Below are 7,393 nucleotides of genomic sequence, written 5' to 3' on the forward strand. Positions count from 1 at the left end.
TGCATGGCCCACACATTAATTTATGTCTTCATTCAGAAAACTATCAACAAGGACTGGGTCCTCCCCATAGCACAACGGTATTTTTCTGGAATGAATATCACTGACAATACTGTTAATACAAATTAAAAATAACCGTTAGAGCACTGAAATGATGCTGATCTGCCCTGGCATCATGATGATCTCTCATAAAATGATGCTGATCTGTCCTGGCATGATGTTGATCTGAACTGACATGATGCTGATCTCTCATGACATGATGCTAATCTCTCATGACAGGATGCTGATCAGCCCTTGCATAATGTCGATCTGCCCTGGCATGGCGTTTATTACCATGACATGATGCTGATCTGCTCTGACTTGATGCTGATCTGCTCTGACATGATGCTGACCTGAAGTGCAGCTTCTAAACCAAACCAGAGTCCAGTTAGAAAGACCTGTTAACTAATCCAATAATATACCGCCAATTCCATATTGCTTAGTCTATATATCAGGCCCTTTTACTAGACTTTACTGAATGCCATATTTATGTCACTAAATATTACTCTAATTACTATGACTTCATCGACTCTCTCTCTCTCTCTCTTTTAATGCAAAGCTTTACTTGTTTTCTATTTAGAAAAAGAAGTAGAGCAAAGCATTAAAATGAAACCAAGACAGTTTTACTATCTTAAAACTACCCCCCTCCCTTTCGTATTTTCCGAATTCCGAAAATTTCGTAGCTTTGGGAGTTGCATCATTTTGAATTCATGTAATTAGAGTTAAACTGCTTGCTCTTTTTTATTTTGCTCAATTCTTTTTAGAAATACTAAAACTAGACATTGTAGTCACTTTAGCTTCTAAGACTATAAATGTTTATCACACAAACCTCATTCCTTCACTGAAAATGTAAGCTTTCAAGTCAGCACATCTCAAGAGATACTAAGATGCGAACTCACCTAGTAGTTACATACTAGTATTGGTACCTGTTGCGTATATTCACAGATACAGATGTACTTTTCCAGGAACCGGAAAAGGACGGTGAGGAGGCTGGTTGCTTACAAAGAAAATTCCCGTTCGGAATTGAACGCGAAGATGAGTGTTCGTGGTCATAAATTTTAAATGACTTAATAAAATTACTAAGTTGTGTGCATTTGTTTTTATATCCTTGGTGCTTTTCGCATTTAAAACTGCAAGAGCGTATAACAGTTCGAAATGGTGGAGGGAATACCAATTCTATTGGCATTCATAAAAATAATTGGACAGGCTTACTTTATTTCATGTTTACACTGGAATAATTCACTACCATCGCACACAGTGGTGTTGTGTTGACAATAGCTGTAATATTTGTAGTACTAGTTAGCAGTAAGTGTCGCCGTGGTTCAGTTGATGGCGGCATTATATGGTTATAATTTTCTAAAAACCTGAAAATCACGGGTATAACAATGGACATAAGTTAGTCGTGTCATTCATCAAGTTATAATTTTTAAACTTATCGAGGCCATGGAGTCTCCAACACTGTCATCTTATTCGCGTCTTGAATTCAAAGCAAAAGGGATTTTGTTTACAAACACTGCCACCATATTTGCATGAGCAAGTCGATTTATTTCTCAGACAAGCTTGATGTAGTACATTGTCGTCGATAAGATCCGAATAATTAGGTAAATTTCCGTGGCTTTGGGAGTTGCATCTCTTGAATCCCTTTTTCAGGGAAATTAAATAATCAATTCCAATCACTGCCCATGTTGAACATAATGAAAAATTAACTAAGCCATATGTGATATTGGTAAGGGATACAAAATAAAAGCTACTTTCCAAACAACTAAAATATACACCTGCTGTTTTGAAGAATGTGTGTGTGTGTGTGTGTGTGTGTGTGTGTGTGTGTGTGTGTGCGTGTGTGTGTTTGGATTTTTAACGTAGCTTTAACAGTTTTCCTGTCATATCGCTACGATGTCTGCATTGTGGCAGTTGATAGCTATGCCTAGCAATGGAGCATCATGCCGCAAACATGTAGCATCATGTTCCACCCAGTCACATTATCCTGACACCAGGCTGACCAGTCGTAACACTACCCTCTTAATACTGATCGCCAAGCGAGGCAGCTACTAATACCATTTGTATAAGTCTTTAGTATGACGCGGCCGGGGTTCGAACCCGCGACCTCCCGCATCAGAGGCGGACGATCTAACCACTTAGGCCACATGAGAGGTTTGCGAACAATGTAAGTTAGTCTGTTTTCATTTTTACATCTCAAGTCACCATTATTATTACCATCAAATATCGTGCCCAATAATACTGGCTTTCACTGTTGACCTAAACTGCGTCACAACCTTGCTACCGATTCGGCATAAAATGTTAACTATCAAACTGTGATAAAATAGTATTAAATATTATTTCATTCCATGACAGAATCGGAAAATTCCATTGGTTTTATAAAATAAATTAAGCAAAAATAACTCAATTCCATATTGTGTATATGTATTAGAGCCACCATGGATCGGATCCGAAAGACGAGTCATGTGACCATGATTTGTCGTGCATAAAAGCGCTAATCATGCCTGACCACATTTATGGAATATTTTCGCATAACTCACTCCTCTGGCCAATAATGTAGGACCTACGTATTACGATGACATCGAACTGAAGGAATTCTGAGACTTCCAATTTCCACTTCAGACCTATTACCATAGCAAGTGAGCATTTATTAGAACCGGTTGGGGTCTTGCAAACGAACTGATACAGATGCCATCTTTCCTTGCATGAAAAAACACGTTTAAATTTCACCCCGTTTTGAAATTTCCCATTGTTCAAGTGAGATTTTGGATAATGTTGGCCGACTTCCTTGTGAGAATGTTATTTTTTTTTGTTGTTTTTTTGTAGTAACACTAATAGGGACTACCGAGGAATAACAGCCTTTTCTGGTTTTCGGTGGTGGATCTCCGAATATGGGCGGGGCTGGGGCTGGGAGGGGCAACAAGTAGGCAAGGGGCCTGGCTGCAGGAAATATTTTCGTAAAGTGGCCCATCAAATCTGGTAACTTAAGGCTTTGATATGAATTGCAGCTATTACTCTTTAATAATTATATACTATTTGTATATCGAATTGTGATCCGCCTATGGCGCAATAATACGCATATTCTTGAAACTGTACGGCTGACTCTAGATCAATGATGAAATCCCACACATTAATCAGAAATGACGCTGAAAACTATAAAATGTATTAATAACCCCCGTTTTCTAAATGAATTCAATATGGTACACGATTTCATCGCAATCCTTTCTGCTTTCCGTCCCCCCCACCTGTTATGGTCGGTAGTAATGTTAATTAAAGCAGAATAATGACTTTGATCAACTGTAAATATTTTAATTACATTTGTTGGTTCATCATTTCTGTGGCGGAAGTTCCTACATTTTAAGCATTTCTATGACATAGATTTGATAATTTATCTGTAAAGAAAACTTTGTGTAGGAGACATTCCATTAGTTTCGCACTGTATACCTCCCCCCCCCCATATACCCCTGCTTTTAATGATGAAAAATAAGTCACTTTCAGTTTGTCTGCAAAGGTTTACGAACACAATATATATATATATATATATATATATATATATATATATATATATATATATATATATATATATATATATATAAAACTATGAAGGGATAGATAAACTAGATCGATAGATTGGTATAATTCATGGATTGAATCAATGAAATGGTCATGGAATTTTTCATCTGTGCAAGCTTGTTTGTACTCGGCATTAACGTTTGTATTAGACTGCATAATTAATTATAGATCTATAGATTTATAAAGAAATACATCTGGGGTACTGTTCGATATTACTATTCTCAGTAACCATGTCTGGAAATACATTTATTATTAATTAAATTATTAATATTATCATTATTGTCTTTAAATCGAGATTTTGTCGCTTAGGGTGTATTCGTCTGAAATAAAGATAAACTTTGTCCACCACTTTTAATGCTGCTCTTTATCTATAAACAAAAAATAGACATACACACAGAGATGGCATGGGCGCCCGCACATAGGGGTAAGGGCAATTGTATCCACCCAATCCCGATTTCACCTCTAAACATGTTTTGGCCTACATCCGTAAAACTTAATAGCTGATCACTACATATTTGCCTCGCCCCTGAAAATAATTCTGCGGTAGCCCATGTGAGATAAATACATTTGAACGTTTGCTGACATCAGAATTCTTTCCTCCTTTTACCGTCCATTCTTATGACTACCTCAGTCCGTTCCAGGCCCTTCCGGAACAAGTATTGGGTAAGCAGTCAATGAAAAATGAATTAAGCAACTAGAATGATGAATTAACCAGACTTTTGCCAAACGTTCCAGCGACTACCTCCAGTCCGGTGATTTATCCACCGCTAATTAATATACATGAATTTCAATGCGGACAGGGCCTAGCACACGTAAGAAGACCCTGACAATGAGTAAGTATACCAACAAGATGTTCTCAACAAGCCCCCTCCCTCCCGACATGGCACAAAAAAGGGCGGAGAACAACTTGTCGGTCAATACAAAGAGAAGATCGTACATTTTATCGCTGATAATATCAGTGCACGGAATGATAATAAAATTCAAATCTACACTAACAGCTTTTTTAACCTTCAAATGATCCAAAGACCGTAAGATACAGGTAATAGTAAAGTCGAATCACTTAACAAAGACAAATCACGTGAAGACTTACCTCTACAGCCGTACGGAATGTACATGATTTAGTTTCCTGTTGAAAAAGCTAGTCATTGGCTTCTTTTCTAATACAGACCCAGTTCCAACCATAATGAAGGACGAAATCGAAAGGCGGACAACATACTCTGTAATTTACGAAGTAAACAAAAGGTTAAGAAATCCATCTATCTGAATATTCCGCTGAGTAAAGCAACTTCCACATTACGATCCCTACTTGACTGATCCACGAGATGAAAATCGACGGGGGTCGTCTCAAAACGTGTTATTGAAACTATCAATAGAATAGCGGCAACAACTCTTGAGTGAAAATAGGCTGATACATGCACAAGTTTGTCATTCCTTAATCCACTCTAACGGCCGTTTGAAGCAGACATCTGCCCTGTATGTGTCTCCATTCACTTTTTGTGGTTTAGAGATAAGAGCATTTGCAGGGTTGTAGTTTCATTTACCACTATAGCCAGCCATTCAAGGATTAAACTTAATACAGATATACAAGTATCATGATTAGAAATGTTTGTATGTGCGTAAATATATATATATATATCCTTAAGTGTGAACTTTAGAGACTTGTTGTTGAAATAGTTTTCGTATTCTCTCTCTCTCTCTCTCTCTCTCTCTCTCTGTGTGTGTGATGGGTATGCCTGAGAAAAATAGAGAATTAACATTACGTTATAGGTTAACACGGGAGGGGCACTCTGCACAAGAAAAAAAATCCCATGTTAAAATTGCTCTTTAAAAAGTTTCTAGGTACGATGGAAATTTTACCATGAGATGGCGGTGCAGTATGGGGACAAGATTGTTCATTGTCCCCAGACCGACCTAAAAATTTAGGGTCAGACGTGTTAGTCTGGGGACAAGGAAAAGTGTGATGCTATTTTTTTTAATTACAGTCTAACACGCACTCCCGTGATTCTAAAACACGTGCATAGTATGTGGGAGAAGGGGGATTATATATATATATATATATATATATATATATATATATATATATATATATATATATATATATATATATATATATATATCACTTTTTAACTTAATTTACCTACATCTTACTCTTCTTTAACGTTAAGTGAAAAATGTTATATGTTTTCAGGTCTAGTATGGTATCTATGGTATCTGGAACAAGGTGGAAGGGTTGTATTAGTCTGGAAGCTCTCCAGTAGTCAGGTGGTGATAGCAAAGTTTCTTAAAGACATATGCAATGTACCTGCCATAAGTGACCAATATTAGATCACATTACCACACCGATATATAGCACCTCAAAGACACAGGTCTTCATGAGGGAGATCAGCACCATTGTTCAGCAAGGTGGAGCCTCCCTGGAGCTGTATTTTCCTATTACATTTTCGCCTTTATCGACATCAAAATGAAATGCATTTTTACTATAAAACATGATACTGGTCCCATCAAAATTGTAAATCTGAGTGTGCTATTATTTATACTAACAAATGGTTGAGTATCTGACACAAAACAATGTGGAAATAACACCTGTCATTGTTTATTTTGTGTGCCTATCCATTTGATTCATTTTAAAATTTCTGAAAGCTGCATTTCCATTGGCGAACTTAAAGGTCACCAGAACATGACCCCTAAGCGGTCGCTGTAAGATCTTCAACCAGGACAGTATATATCTGATTTTAATCAGATTGTTAGTTCACTAAGAACTGTTTGGATGGATTTGGTAATGATAATAGAAGATGGTTCAATTTAGAGACAGATAAGCTTTTAATCACAGTTATCCATCCAAATGGGGTTAAAATCTTCTTGCTGCGCTGAATTAACAGGTTCTTAGTTTCACATATTTGTGGTGGATAAATCAAACTGTTAATATTTTCCAAGTTAGTTGAAAACTTTATACTTAACACAACAAATTCGGTACAATCCCAGTTGTTTTTATTGTTGAGTTTAATTATATTAGCGTTCGCACAATTGTGCATGTGCCACATTTTTCCGACTGCACCGCAGCCTGCTAGTTGTTCCTGGGGAAGGGGATGGTGCCACCTCCCCCAGGCTTTTATGGATTCAAGGAACCCTGATAGTTTGGCCTCAATCTGTGGGTCCATAAAGGTCCCTACAGTTGAATGGTTGGCTGTCATTAGTGGGAAGGAGAGCTCGGCAACGGTCCTGCTTGCTTTACATCGCTGGTTTCTTGTCGCATTTGCCTGTTGTTGCCTGCTTATGTATATGGTGTGTTCGATGGAATGATCACTGTACATTTTGTTTTGGGGGTTATGTTGTTGTTTTATTTCCTGTTTTGAGTTAACCTTGCAAGTGGGCTTTTTTGGTTTGTTTTGGGGTTTAAGCGGGCCCTTGCCATTACCTAGGTATGTGTTTTGGTTTGTTTGGGGTCTTTGGTTTGCCATATTAGTGATGCTGCTGGGTTGTTTTGTAGTGTCTAATTCATTGGATTTGTTCCCATAGGTTGGTGGTTCCCTTGCTGTTATTATCCCAGATGGTCCAGGAGTTTGGTTTGAGTGTCTAGTTTCTTTCCTAATGTTTTGATTTATTGTTGTTTGCTTGATTTCCTGTTGTTGGTTTGTTTGCATGCTTCTAGAATTGGTTATTTCATTTTTGGTGAATTTTGGTGTGCTGGTTATGGTTATGTGGTCTAATTGTGGTGAGTTTAAGGTATATAGGTTACTGTCAAATTCATTTGTTAGGTTTGGAATAGTGGTGTCTATATCTTCATTTG

General features: G+C 37.4%; 1 protein-coding gene across 1 annotated transcript in view; it reads right to left on the bottom strand.

Moving 5' to 3' along the window:
• Positions 1-4,954, bottom strand: part of LOC149805476 (uncharacterized) — a 49,746-nt gene extending 44,792 nt beyond the window's left edge. The window contains exon 1 of the mRNA XM_089950066.1: positions 4,697-4,954. The gene's annotated coding sequence lies outside the window, so the exon portion shown is untranslated. The remainder of the gene's footprint in view (positions 1-4,696) is intronic.
• Between the last annotated feature and the right edge of the window lie 2,439 nt (positions 4,955-7,393).

The sequence above is a fragment of the Sinohyriopsis cumingii genome, chromosome 2 (genome assembly GCF_028554795.1).
Source record: "Sinohyriopsis cumingii isolate HCF-2022 chromosome 2, ASM2855479v2, whole genome shotgun sequence".
In the NCBI taxonomy this organism is placed as follows: Eukaryota; Metazoa; Mollusca; class Bivalvia; order Unionida; family Unionidae; genus Sinohyriopsis; species Sinohyriopsis cumingii.